Source organism: Hemicordylus capensis, chromosome 1 (genome assembly GCF_027244095.1).
Source record: "Hemicordylus capensis ecotype Gifberg chromosome 1, rHemCap1.1.pri, whole genome shotgun sequence".
In the NCBI taxonomy this organism is placed as follows: Eukaryota; Metazoa; Chordata; class Lepidosauria; order Squamata; family Cordylidae; genus Hemicordylus; species Hemicordylus capensis.
In genome coordinates this window covers 107,689,980-107,703,429 of record NC_069657.1, presented here as the reverse complement: position 1 = coordinate 107,703,429, position 13,450 = coordinate 107,689,980, and the positions used below count along the sequence as shown (strand labels likewise).

The 13,450-nt window shown below is 44.1% G+C and overlaps 1 long non-coding RNA gene across 1 annotated transcript; it reads right to left on the bottom strand.

Moving 5' to 3' along the window:
• Nucleotides 1–1,678: 1,678 nt before the first annotated feature.
• LOC128340359 (uncharacterized) lies at nt 1,679–12,813 on the bottom strand. Its single transcript, XR_008313645.1, has 2 exons — nt 12,744–12,813; nt 1,679–2,534 (listed from the first exon to the last, which is right to left on the bottom strand). It is a non-coding gene; the product is annotated as an uncharacterized LOC128340359 (long non-coding RNA).
• Between the last annotated feature and the right edge of the window lie 637 nt (nt 12,814–13,450).

Below are 13,450 nucleotides of genomic sequence, written 5' to 3'. Positions count from 1 at the left end.
GTGTACATATGAAGGGCCAGAAAAAGAAGAGGTGTCTTTCATATGATCCTTTAACATGTCCCCTTTTTCAGCCACTTAAAAATAATTAGACAGCCTTGTCTACTGGGAAAAGCATTAATTGGACATATCTGCTGTCACTGTGCCATATCACAAAGTGGAAAATCTCCACTAACGGTTCCTGAAGCGAGAGTCCCAGGTAGGTGGCATTAGATGATTCACAAAAGACAACCATCTCTACAGATTAATTATTTTTTATTTTGTTCAGACATTGCTGATTTATTTTGAACTATTCATGAGGAAGTTAATAAATGTCATTCACTTCATTAAATAATCAAAGTTCTAGGGCTGTTGTAAACAGTAGCCCAAGTGGTTTTAGACAGCAAAACAACCTAATGGGTTCTGCTTAAGGCAATGAAGCACCTGCAAAATACAATTTTGTAAAGAAAAATGTGTAGTGGACTTATTAAAGAGGCAAACTGTGACTAGACAATTTTTATCCTGATTGGAAACTTTTGAACACTTGTAGAAAAAGAAGGAGCTCTGTTTCCAGCAATCCAGGTGTAACTAATATTGATTTCAGTTTCCCTGGCAACACTGAGCCTTGTTATATTTCCCTCTGCATTGGACAGGACTGTCTGAATGAGCATGTGGGAAAACATGCACTTATCTAGGGCCTACTCTAAATACCTCCACTATCTGAGTGTAATTTTATTTTAAATTTTCACCTTAAATGCTTTGTGAAACCCATAAAATTTCACAGAAATTTGAGACTCTGTAGTCTTTCCATTACTATCTGACTTCAAGGCCCCAAGGCTTCCAGCATCAAGACTCTGGCAGTTTACTTCCTGTGCTACCAGCACTCTGGTTCTTTGTCTAGCCCAGCAAACTAAGTTCAAGGGTGCCATCTAGGCCTGCCTGAACATTGTCATCTGACCTTATAATCCATTCCTTATAGATCATCCAGTCTTCATAGTCCAATTCAATCCTTGTTCATCAAGCTGGACTCAGCCAGTGCATAAATCCCTGGTCTCAGTTCTTGCTCTTCCAATCTGAGCAAATAGCCCTCAGTGTTTTCTGCCTGCTGCCTGGATCATGACCCTCTACATGACTTGAATTTGCACTAGCTTCTCACCCTCTCACTTTAGTATCTTGTGGTACAGTATCTCACTGCTATCTTGGATCATAGACCTCACCTCATCTGCCCCTGCTTCTGACCCCTCAGATTCTGATCTGCCTTCTCCCTGGTACTTAACATTTTGCAGTCCCTGATGACACAATTGCCTCTGGCCCAGTGTTCCTGATCTGCTTTCTCCATAATTTTTTTCCTGCCTGTTTGGACCATGGTCCTTCTCTGTTTCCCCTACCAGACATCCAGCTTTCTAGGGTCTCAAAACCTTACCCAACAATCCAGAGCAAGGGCCCCTGCTGGGCTCTGATACTGACTGCAGGAATAGTCATGACTTTTATGTAGTGTAAGAAGAAGATTACCATGAAGAAGATTCCCACCATGTAGAAGATTCAATGTCCTCATTCTTCTCCCACTCACAGCCAGAATTTACATCCAGTGCCCCAGATCAAGGTCAGTTGTGCTCAGTCACTTGGAAGGAAATGTGATGTAAGTTAGCCATGATTAGAGATCATCCAGGATTGTAATCAAATGCAGACATGATTCCATTGGTATAGACAATTATCCTGTCAGTTTCTATTTTATTTACTTTTTAAAATTAAAAAAAATGGCTAAATGCACATGCTTCTGCACAAACTTTACAGAGGTATAAGAGTAGGAATTTGTATCCAACTGGACATCCCATTGAAAGCAAAAGACAACAGTTGCATCTTGATATACATCCAAACAAGTATCAATTTTATGCTCATAGTTCTTAGAAACACAGTTATCTGAGAGACTCAGTGAAAATTTGAAATAAAATTTCAACTTGATTTACAAAAATCAGCAGGTAACAGCTTTTCACAGCATATCATGTTTACATATCAAGCTGCTGTTAATGGCACAAACCAGCAGGTCTAGCCAGTTTTATTCTAGTTAGTTGGCAACCATATTCAGATGTAGATGAAGTGGCCCACTTTCTGATTCTTGGTGCCATATATCTATATACACTAGTTTTGAAGTATTCTGTGTGCTAGGTCTGCCTTGAACACATGGTGCATTTTAATGGGCTTTAAAAAAATAGAGAGCAATATCACTAAGAAAAATGGTATTAAATATGAATAGACATGCTTTTATCTCTCCTCAAGAGTCCTGTTCATGTATCCTTAAATGCCAGCACTTAGAACCTAAAAATAAACTCTTTCCAGAAAACATACTTCTTCACTCAGAATTCAGTACTTGCTGCAATGAAATAGGAGGACTTTCTTCATGTGCTCATATGTGGAGTTTGATTGTATTGTGGTCATTGTTTCCAAATTGTTTGACATTTTGCATCATAGCCTGGGCAACACTTTGGACTCAGGTTCTAGGCTTTCCTCTTCTTGGTTCTGTGATTCCAAAGCACCATCATATATTGCATTTAGAAAACCTGTGGGAGGGTTAATGCTTTGTCATTTTCAGATATCACATTCACAGTCAATTTGAACGTAGTTTAAGTAATACTATTATGCAGTATCCATTTATTACTTTGTGTGTTCAATGCACTTAGGAACATAGGAACATAGTGAGCTGCCATATACTGAGTCAGACCATTGGTCCATCTAGCTCAGTACTGTCTACACAGACTAGCAGTGGCTGCTCCAAGGTTGCAGTCAGGAATCTCTCTCTGCCCTATCTTGGAGATGCCAGGGAGGGAACTTTCAACCTTCTGCTCTTCCCAAAGCAGCTCCATCCCCTAAGGGGAATATCTTACAGTGCTCACACTTCTAGTCTACCATTCATATGCAACCAGGGCAGACCCTGCTAAGCTAAGGGGGCACATTTGTATACCACCCAAAAGGCAAGTCTCTGGGTGGTTTACAACAAAACAATAAAAACAACAGATAAAAAGATTAAAACATTTCAACAATTAAAATTTAAAACATTAAAACTATTAAAACACAATTAAAACAATATCTAATTAAAAGTCTGGGTGAACAAATGTATCTTGACTGCCTTTTTTTAAGTTATAAGAGATGGGAAGGCTCTTATTTAAGCAGAAATGTGTTCCAAAGCCTCGGGGCAGCAATGGAGAAGGCCTGTCCCCGAGTAGCCACCAGACAAGCTGGTGGCAACAGCTGACTAACATCTCCAGATGATCTCAGTGGGCAGTGTGGTTCATAGCAAAGAAGACATTGTCTTAAATACCCAGGGTCCAAGCTGTTTAGGCCTTCATAGGTTATCACTTAAACCTTGTACTTTGCCCAGAAACTTATCAGCAGCCAGTGTAGATCTTTTAGGATAGGAGTGATATGGTCTCACCAAGATGACCCAGAGACCAACCAGGCCACCACATTCTGGACTAACTGCAGTTTCCGGACTATGTACAAAGGCAGCCCCACATAGAGTGCATTGCAGTAGTCAAGTCTGGAGGTGACCAGCAGATGTACTACTGTTCTGAGGTCATTTATCTCAAGAAATGGACGCAGCTGGCATATAAGCCAAAGCTGATAAAAGACAACTCTGGCCAAACACCTTAACCTGTGACACCAGGGAGAGATTTGTGTTGAGAAGCACCCCCAGACTGTGTACTTCTTCCTTCTGGGGAAGTGTGACCCCATCCAGAACTAGCAGATCAAAATCATCTCCCAAATTCCAACCCTGCACAATAAGTACCTCCATCTTATCTGGATTCAGCTTCAGCCTGTTACCTCTCACCCAGCCCATCACTGCCTCCAGGCAGGCTTTAGGGAGGTTATGCCCCCTCTCAATGATGTTGACATGGAGAAGTAGATTTGGATGTCATCTGCATACTGATAGCACCCTCTACCAAATTTCCTGATGCTCTCTGCCAGCGATTTCATGTAGATCTTAAGCAACATTAGAGACAATATGGAGCAAACAAAATACCAAAGTAAAAGTTTGAACAAAATACCAAAGTTTCGTTTCTGAAGAACACCTGAGGGACACCATCTGGAATCTGTCTGAGAGGTAAGAGTGGAACCACTGCAAAGCAGTGCCTCCCACAAACAACCCCCTCATACGCTTCAGAAGGATGCTATGGTCAAGAATCTATGAGAGGTTCAAAAGGACCAACAGAGTCACACTCCCTCTGTCAATTCCCAATTGGAGATCATCCATCAGGCTGACCAAGGCAGTTTCCCCATAGGCCACCCAATAGGCCACCCAAAAGCCGGTCTGAAATGTGTCTAGGTAATCAGTTTCATCCAAGACTGCCTGGGGTTGGGAGGCCACCATCCTCTCAATTACCTTGCCCAACCAAAGAAGGTTGGAGACAGGCCTATAGTTGCTCAACTCTGAGGAATCCAGGGCAGGCTTCTTCAGAAGTGGTCTAATAATTGCCTCCTTAAGGCAAGGAGGCATCCTGTCCTCACTCAGAGAAGCATTTATGATCCCTACTAGGCCTTCTACAAGAACCTCCCTGCCAGATAGTATTAGCCATGTCGGACAAGGGTCAAGAGAACAGGTGGTAGGCCACATCTCTCCAAGCAGCTTTTCCACATCCTCAGGAGTCACAAACTGAAACTTATCCAGCCTAACCACATAAGAGGAGTGGCTGGACACCTCCAGTTCAGACACTGCAGTAATTGTTGGGTCTAAATCCAAGTCGGCCTGAATACAAGAGATTTTATCCATTTTAAAAAATCATTAAACACGTCACAGCTTGTAATAGATGGTTCCAAATTCTGATTTGAGGGAGGAGGGGCATTCACTAGCCCTCTCACGACCCTGAACAACTTTGCTGGACGTGAACTTGTGGATGCAATACAGGCCGAAAAGAATTGCTTCTTTGCTGCCCGTATTGCCTGAGCATAAATTTTCAAAGGTGCTCTATGTTGTAATCTGTCGGATTTGAGTCGAGTCTTCCTCCACTTGCGGTCCAGTCGTCTACTTCGCCACTTCAGCCCCCATAGTTTTTTCATATACCAAGGGGCCGATTTTGAAGTGGGTCAGAGAGGACACTTAGGTGCAATCATGACTACTGCCCTGGTGAGCTTGCTGTTCTGGTTCTCCACCAGGGCATCAACAGGACCACCAGCAGAGCCAACACTAAATCTCTCCAAGGCTTCTTGGAACCCTATTGGATCCAATAACCTTCTAGGTGGACCATTCTAATGGGCCCCTTGCCCCTGTGAAGGTGGGGTGTGACTGTGAGTCAACCTTAACCAGATGGTGGTCCTTCCATGACAATGGGGAATCCCCCCCCCACAGAACACCACCTCGATCAGAGTGAAAGACCAGATGAAGCATGTGACCTGCAATGTGAGTCAGTCCCTTGACCCTTTGGGATAGGAGCATAGTTGTCATGGCCGCTATGAACTCCTGAGCTGCCCCAGACAAATTGGTCCCAAAGTGGACATTGAAGTTCCCCAGCACCACAAGCTTGGGAGACTCCAATGCCAAATCCAAGACCAAGTCCATCAGCTCAGTTAGGGACCCCATGGGGCAGCGGGGCGATCAGTACACCAACAGAAGTCCCAGTCTATCCCTAGTCCCCAAACGTAGGTATACACATTCATTATGCTCACACACTTCCACAGGGATCCTGTTCAGGGAGAGGTTATTCTTATAGACCACAGCCACTCCATATCCCCATCCACCTCCTTGCACCCACTCCTCAACAGAGTACCCTGGAGGGAGAAGCTGGGGTAGTTGGCACTGCTCCCCATGGTCAAAGAACTGGCAGGACTGCCAGAAGGGGAAACAACAAATAGATTTATGACTTCCCTTCCTCCGAAATGACACACTGACCTACCAACTTTACTTCTTCTATTCCCCACCACCACCGGAATAGCCACTCCACAGTCAGTGGACACACCCACTGTCTCCCCATCCCCAGACAAACCAAGACACATCTAAAACACCTAGGACCCAAAAACAACAGAAGCCAAAAATGCAACCTGGCCCTCGTCCTCATTGCACCCTGAAGTGGCTCCACCAAAGGAGTGACCCCCTTTGGTGTCACCCTTTCTGTGGTGACCCAGCCGCCACAGGGCAGCAGCCCTTTTATAAGCCCAGAAAGATGGATTATCTGGGCAGATGATCCTCACGAACTGCTGATTCACTCCCTCTGGCCCAGATCCCACACAGACTCATCCACAGGGCAGCAGCCACAGCCCCACATGTTAGGGGGCACACAGGCTGGCAAGCTGACAACAGCAGACAGCAGCCACACAGGCTCTCACTACTGGATGGAAGCTGCCTCTGGGAAGCAGATATTAAAGCCGTCTCCTCCCTGCAAGGCTTCTGGCAACTTGACATATTTCTTATGAAAATCCTGTAAAGTAAGTCAGTATTATTAACCCCCATAGTGCAGATGGAAGGGGAAGGGGGACTGAAGGCTAAAGCACCAGTCAGGTATTCTAATTCCATGGACACAGTACTTAAGTAAAGCATCCACAGAATTCCCCCTTCCAAAAGCCTTGGTTTGCTCTGAGTCTGTTTGCTCCTTTGGGATACCCCAATGTGTCTTGCTGTTGTCTGGACTGTGATCTTTGTTATTCACACTAGCAAATCTGGTTGGCATAATCTCCCATTTTGGTCCCAAAGCATAAATGTGCACAAGCATAAAATACATAAAATCCCATGGAGTTCTTAATGATAGTAAGAGAACTTACTCCATTATGTAATTGTAAACTGCCAAGAGACACAAATGTTGGGCAGTACAGAAATATGTTAAATAAATACATTTAAAAATATAAATGTGCTTAAGACCTATACCAGCTCTCAAACATTATTATTATTATTATTATTTCTTGTTTACACCGGCAGGCAGGTGTTATTGACTGGTTGTTTTATCCAGACATCGAGTCCTTCCCGAGGACCTGGGATGTCAGAATTTTGTTATCAATATTGTTCTTGTTGTTGTTATAGATATCGTCGCAGAATATAAGCTCTTCCCAGTAAAGCTGCTTTTTTTGTAATTGGCGGATGGTGATTTCTGTGGCCCCTATGGTGTTGAGGTGCTCTTCAAGTTGTTTTAGAATTGCACCTAGGGTGCCAATTATTATTATTATTATTATTATTATTATTAGTAGTAGTAGTAGTAGCAATAGCAATAGCAATAGCACTTACATTTATATACCGCTCTATAGCTGGAAGCTCTCTAAGCAGTTTACAATGATTTAGCATATTGCCCCCAACATTCTGGGTACTCATTTTACCGACCTCGGAAGGATGGAAGGCTGAGTCAACCTTGAGCCCCTGGTCAGGATCTAACTTGTAACCTTCTGGTTACAGGGCAGCAGTTTTACCACTGTGCCACCAGGGGCAGTAGTAGTAGTAGAATGTCTTGTTTACAGTCAGGCAGGTGTTATTGACTGGTTTGTTTTATCCAGACATCGAGTGCTTCCCAAGGACCTGGGATGTAAGAATTTTGTTATCAATAGTGTTCTTGTTGCTGTTATAGATATTGTCGCAGAATATAGGCTGTTCCTAGTAAAGCTGCTTTTTGTAATTGGCTGGTGGTGATTTCTGTGGCCCCTATGGTGTTGAGGTGCTCTTCAAGATCTTTTGGAATTGCAGCTAGGGTGCCAATTACTACTGGTATTATTTTGGTCTTCTTCTACCACAGTCTTTCAATTTCAATTTGTAGATCTTTGTATTTGGTGATTTTTTCTATTTCTTTTTCTTCTATTCTGCTATCCCGTTATTGCAATGTCGATTATTTTAACTTTTCTTTCTTTCTTCTCGACTACAGTTATATCTGGTGTTTTGTGTGGCAGATGTTTGTTTGTTGTAGTCAGAAGACCCATAATATTTTTACATCTTCATTTTCTACAACTTTTTCCATTTTATGGTCCCACCAATTTTTTGTATTATTATTGGTCTTTTGTATTATTATTATTGTAGTAGTAGTAGTAGTTGTTGTTGTTGTTTACACAGTCAGACAGGTGTTATTGACTGGTTTGTTTTATCCAGACATAGAGTCCTTCCCAAGGACCTGGGATGACTGAATTTTATTATCAATATTGCTTTTGCTGCTGTTATAGATATTGCCACAAAATATAGGCTGTTCCCAGTAAAGTTGTTTTTTGTAATTGGCTGATGGTGATTTCTGCGGCCCCTATGGTGTTGAGGTGCCATCATCATCATCATCATCATCATGATCATCATTTAAAAAAAATTTTAGGTACAAATATAACATCTTATATGTTCTACTGTGCTAAGCTCTCTATTTCATAAATGATGGTAAGCCATGCACTTATTGTGACACTTCCCTTGAGGAAGAGATGTATATTTGCTGGATCTTCAATCCTGCTGCTTTCACCTGAGGTATATTTTTTTCTCCGTTACCTTATACCTCCATGTGTACAGGCGTAACTATTTTATTTTACCTTATTATGTCTCTCAATAGAAGTGGCTGACATGATTATCAAGTGTATTAGGGTTTTCCCATGTTTCTCCCATTCATCCACGGTTTCCCCCATTCATTGCAGTGAATGGGAGAAACCATGGGATGCTGCTTACACAACTGCCAGTCAGAAAAAGTTGCGCCATTGCTTCTGTGTTCACCGCAGCAGTGGCACCAATGCCTTCCGTCCACATTTGATTTGCACATCATGTCAGCCAATGTCATTAACCAACCATCCTGGGTTTTACAATTTAAATCATAACTACATAGAGATTGAATTCATCTAAGCCGTACTAGTCATGCATCTCTGCTCTCTCCCAGATGGGATCAGGACCATTTTCTCTTCATGTTCACAACTGTTTTCAACCTTTCCTACAACAGAGAGCAGTGAATTCTGTCACCCACTGGTAGCTAGAGATAATGCATTCCTGGCCGGCTTTATAGATTCCACCCCCCTCTTTCTAAATACCTGCTACATTGCTTCTTATCTGAGCATGAACAATTTGCCTTTCTCATTTTGGTACAGAGTCCTTCAAAATCTTTGGCTTTATTTATCAGCCATATCTGGGGTTCTGTTTATAATCTGCTTGATAATGATAAGCTGTGATGCATTCTGTTTCTGCCCGGTTCTTGCACACAAAGGTGCAATTATGGAGGAGAGCTGGTCTTGTGGAAGCAAGCACGACTTGTCCCCTTAGCTAAGCAGGGTCCACCCTGGTTGCATATGAATGGGAGACTAGAAGTGTGAGCACTGGAAGAGATTCCCCTCAAGGGATGGAACTGCTCTGGGAAGAGCAGAAGGTTTCGAGTTCTCTCCCTGGCTTCTCCAAGATAGGGCTGAGAAAGATTCCTGCCTGCAACCTTGGAGAAGCCACTGCCAGTCTGTGAAGACAGTACTGAGCAAGATAGACCAAAAGTCTGACTCAATATATGGCAGCTTCCTATGTTCTTAATTAAATAATTTTGGAGCCTGGACCTAAAATCCTTTTCTCCCCCGCCCACCCCACCACCACAAGATAAGCTGCAATGCACTAGGGATGTGCCTGAACCATGGATTGAAGTACAGTTCAAGCACTGTGAGGAAAATCAGAAAGAGAACTTTAAGAAAATGGAGAGCAAGTGCTTACTTGCTCTCCGCTGCTCCTTCCAGCTATCTGCTGGGGTGGTGTGTGTCCCCAAAAGGCTAGCTCATTGTCACCATGCACATGGTGTATGCACATACACAGGCACCATTTGCATGGTGTGCATGGTGTTGCTGACCACGCAAATGTCGCCCACACATGTGCTGATGCCATGTATATGCTGACAGTGATTGGGGCTTTTGGGGACATGCACCACCCCAGCAGGAAGCTGGAAGGATCAGCGGAGAGCAGGCAAGCACGTGCTCTTTCTTATTCACTTTCTGATTTCTCTCAAAGTGCTCAAACCGTGCTTCAAACCGTGAACAGGGCACATCCCTACGATGCACTATTTCTTACACCAGAACATGCTCAGGGAAAGGTGGCAACTGTTTCTAAATTATTTTTACAAGAAATTCTGAATTAGACACTTCCCACTGACCTTCACATATCACATTTTGCATGGAGAGTCCTGCCACTTAAATTAGCTGACTACACTATTTTTTACACCAGAACATGCTCAGGTAAAGGTGGAACATTTTCATATTTGGGTATTTTTAGAAGAAATTATGAATAAGATACTTCCCACTGATCTGCACATACCACAATTTACAGAGACAGTCCTTCCACTCTCCCCTCTTCCCCCCTCACCTCCACTCCAGCAAAGTTTGTGTGTGTATGTGTGTGTGTGTGTGTGAAATACAGTGAAGAAATTCTTCAAAAGACAGAGGCAGGGGGGAAGAGGGGAGAAATGCGCCAGTGGTGGCAGGAAGCAGCAAATCTTCTCCCATTGCTGTCCTCAGCCCAGCAACTATTGTGCAACTTTCCTGCTCCTGCTGCCATCACTGCCCGCATTTCTTCTCTCCACCCCCACTGTCTCTATCTAAGCCCAGTTCTGAGACAAACCAATCCCCTTGCCTTGAATTTCTCCACAGCTGTTAACAACCCATAAGTGATAAGCTGCTTGATCTTTAAGAATATGCTGTAAGGAAGCCAAACTCACTCACCTTTCTACAACCCCACAGATTATTCCCACCACCATCACGCTTCTCTCAAACACACACAGTGGCCAGGAGGAACTTAGCATCTTGGCGGGCAGCTCACACCTCATGGGCAGGCCCACCCCTGCATTGCACAGCCATGTGGCATGAGTGTGAAGATCAGCCCTCAGCCCCCAGCCACACACAGTGGGGGAGATCAGGGGCTGGCCGCAGCAATCAACCACTGCCCTCAAAAAGCCAGGTCGGGTTGTGGCAGAGGCTGTTCAAATTTAAATGGCCAGGCTATTAGGGCTTTTAAGGCAATTGGAGGGCTTTTGCTGCTATTATAAGAGAGACCAAACTTGCAGTCACCCAACTCAGGAGGAGTGTCTAAACGAAAGGAGCCCTGCGGAATGAGCCCAAATGACTCCATTCTCCTCTTCCTCCAGTGCCCAGAAGGAAGCCTGATCACCACAGTCATCTCATCTGTCCAGCACAGCGTGAACCAGAAGTGGGTGGTGACATTTAAGGAAGGATTTAAAGGAGGGATAGGGGCCCCCAGGGAGTGTGGGAGACCAGACTTCTGCCCAGAAGTCAGGGTGGGGGGCCTGATTGCACATCATATTCTTCAATGGTTATTTGGCATTTATTGTACCTTCCTTTCTCTCTCACCTTAATGAGTTTGGATTTCATGTGCACTGTAGGCTGCGGTTCTTTTCATCCCACCCACCCCCCAAACATGTCTGAATGTGTCTAGTGTTCCCTTTGCTGTTCTCTTTTTGCATGCCTCACTTTTCTCCTTTGACATCACTACTCCTTTCCTTCCTGAGTCCTCACTAAGTATGAACAGAGCATACTGTATATAGTGCAATGCCTGTCATTACTGCTTGTTTCCAATGCCCATCTTGTTTAAACTGAACCCTTACAAAAATCTCCTCCTTCAAAACCTAAACAGCTTTGCACATCTGCCATAATATATTTTCTGCTTGAGCCTTGAGTGTTTCATGTTTTTCTTAATTTCATCTTCCTTTTGGATCCTTCCTGAGAGTTCTCTGCATGCTTAGAAAACTGGATTTCAGTGGTCCGCTCACTCATGACAGGGCTGGAAATGCATCTCCCATGCTGGTGTGTTTCTGTAGCTCAACAGCATGTCTTGGCTGGTCTGCTTTGCTTTCTTATTTATGTTTTTTGTAATCTGGACATACTTTCCTACTAATCAGGCTGACACTGGGAATTACAGGATTGTGAGTGTGTGTTGAAAATCCCACTCTTTGGCAGATGTTGCAAAGCCTGTGTACTGTGTACAGAGCCCCTGGTGGCGCAGTGGTAAAACTGCCGCCCTGTAACCAGAAGGTTACAAGTTCAGTCCTGACCAGGGGCTCAAGGTTGACTCAGCCTTCCATCCTTCCGAGGTCGGTAAAATGAGTACCCAGAATGTTGGGGGCAATATGCTAAAATCATTGTAAACCGCTTAGAGAGCTTCGGCTATAGAGCGGTATATAAATGTAAGTGCTATTGCTATTGCTATTGCTGTTATTGAATATTATTTCATCACATATTCCATGTATTGAAAGAACTGATTTTGTGAAATTGACTAAAGAGCTTACCTTCGTATCTGGGTGTGCATTATACCTCAAACACTGCAAACAGTATTGTGGGTTATTTCTATCTTCTGCAGACACCTTAAAAATATCACCCAGGCCCTACAAATATCTCCATCTCCATCTTTCTGCTCAGAACTGATCTGGAACTGTGCAGCCTTTTGTTCTTTGGACCATTTGTTTGCTTAAGCACCTGCAAAACTTGAGCTCACTCCACTGGGCCCAGTTCTCAGCAATATTCCCATGATCAAAATCTATAGGTATAGTGGATTAAAGCCTTTGTATCAGAGCATGCTCATGTGAGGAGAAGAAAATTGCTGAATCATCCCGGCTGAGCTTTCTGGCAAAGCTTCTCCTAAAATTTTCCTGTAATTTTTGGTAGGTTCTAAAGGCTGCCGCCGCCACCTACTTATCGACAGAACTAACCCCCCCCCGCCACCCCAATGGACTTGGGGTGGAAACTCTCTTTCTCTTGCTATTGGAAAAGTACACCAAAATCATCCACGTGCAAGCCTAAACCCACTTTCAGCCCCTAGACTAAACTTCCTGAAGCCAAAGTCCAGGCTTCCTTTTACTTGAACTCACCCAAACTCTGGTTGAGAATTCAAACCCCTGAAGTTGGATCTTCTAAGAGTTGCAGTCATCTTCCTTCAGCCATCCTCCATGGCTGTATGTGTCCTCCTGAATCTCCAGCCCAGCTTCTTCTAACAAAGAAACTCACCTTCCTCCTAATGGCTCTCTAGGTCCTACTCACCTGGTGTGCTGATTGGCTGAGCCCTGGAATTCACCAGCCTGTCAGTCATGACAGGTTCACTTCTGGTTAACTCTTTAGGGGAGGGGTGGCTGATCACTACAATAGGGAGTACTCGCCTGGGACTGGTCTCTCACCAACATCTCTGGTCAGCACAAATAGGTCAGCACCATCTTATCTTTTTCTAACAGGTTTTATTGCCCCCACACCCAAAGGCACAGTGCCAATAACAACACAACTGGTGTTTTGGTGAGAAAAACCGCTACCCCTGCAATGCCAGCCTAACTCAGGCAGGGTTGAACATCTATGATGACTATGCAAATGGCTGGTGTACATGCACCCCAGTCATGTGCATGCAGATGCTGACCAGGGCTGCAGGAATCAGTGCTGCAGCCCCAGACATTTCTTGAGAAACTGAGCACCACGGGGGGCGGGGATGGCCGGTTGGGGGCAAGCAGGTAAGGAGCTCTTTACCTGCTCTTTTAAAGGCATCCCCCCACCACCCTGAGGAGTGCATGAACTGTTTGTCCACATCCCTAAT